A 1616-nucleotide genomic window follows, 5' to 3' on the forward strand; every position below is an offset into this window, starting at 1 on the left:
TGCATTAATCATTTGGAAAATATTGGTTCTCTGAGTTATGTAGATCTTCCAAATGTTGACATATTATACAATATCAAAAATTCATTAATGTCACCACTGATGCTCATGGTGGTGAATAAAAGTTTTGCAAAATTGCTTGTGTTTGAATTTTATCATTAGCAACAAATACCATCAGTTGTTTTTCTTGCAGTTACAGGATCACTTTTTTCCTTTGCAAATCTTGTTTCATTTAATTTCAATTACTCAAATCTGAGTAACCAGTTTTTCAGTCTTTCTTTAAAAATACATGGAGCTTCATGGAAAAAGCAGGTAGTTTGAAGTTCACAATCCAATCACACAAGTGCTTTTCCTGAGACGACCTTCATACTTCAGTATGCCACAAAGTGCTTCATGTAGTCTTCCCATTTCACCACCCAGAATATTAAAAAGACATGTATTCAAGGTTTGAGATTTAATATTAATTTTACTGCCTTATCAAAGGACATTCTTCAGCGAAACCAACTTAAAACAAAACAAAAAACAGGGGAGTGTCTGGTGGTAAAGAATACCTTGACTATCCATAGAGTTTGATGTGACTATCTTGATTCATGCTAAGCAGCCTGACTTTGAATCCAGTAACACCACCTCCTGAGCTCTCTGACATTTACTTAATTTTCCTGAGCCTCAGTTTCTTTATCTGTAAAACGATGGTAAAGTATTATCCTACTCTCATAGGTTTCCCGCAACAAACTGTTCAATTGCCATGTACAATGCCTTGGCACATTTTAAGTGTCCAATATGTAATGTATGTAGTAGATGGATTTCAAATACACAGATTGTAGTGTTAATAAGAACAGTACTCCAAATGAATAGTCTGACTATTGCTACAACCCACTGGGGAGTTGGCTGTTAGAATTAGAAATGAAAACAGTTTTGTGATATTCTTACTTTATGTTTTTATTTGTAAAGACATCAAATTGTGTCACAATGACTTAGCTATCTCATTTAGTTTCTCAACTTCCAGGATGAGAATAGAGCATCCTTTTATCTCAGCAATAGGGAGGAAAAGCCGAGGTGGTCCACACTATAGGAAGGAGCTTATTATTCAAACATTTTCTGGGTTTGAGCTGTTTATGGGACCTGACTGATACACAGCTATTCTCAAATAGAATGTTGAAGGGTGGCATGATATTATGAAATATTTGTTGATCACTCTAAGTGTCTTTGAGAAAAGTACTTGTGAAGATTCTTATTCTTAACCATGAATCAGTGTCTAAATTTTCAGTAATAATATATAGTAACCCAAAAGTTAAGAGCAGATAGGTATTTCTAGGTGATGAGGTAACAGCTGATTTTTAGTTTCTTTTTGTGTTTAGGTTTTTCTACCATCAGTATTTTCTATTTACTGTTTTAAAGTGATTAAAATTTTTTTTAAAAGGGAAAAATCACAATGAGCTTGGTTTATAGCATTTTTATTGAAATTTTGCACAGCATCTAAAATTTCCAAGGATTAGTTAAAATTTGAAAAGAACAGTACAGTCATTTTGCAAAGGAAGAAAATAGGCTTCATTGTGGTATTAACCATTCATTCACAACATTTAGGAAAAAATTATTTATTGCCTCCCTAAAAGCCATTA

The sequence above is a fragment of the Hipposideros armiger genome, unplaced genomic scaffold (assembly GCF_001890085.2).
Source record: "Hipposideros armiger isolate ML-2016 unplaced genomic scaffold, ASM189008v1 scaffold_106, whole genome shotgun sequence".
Classification (NCBI taxonomy): Eukaryota; Metazoa; Chordata; class Mammalia; order Chiroptera; family Hipposideridae; genus Hipposideros; species Hipposideros armiger.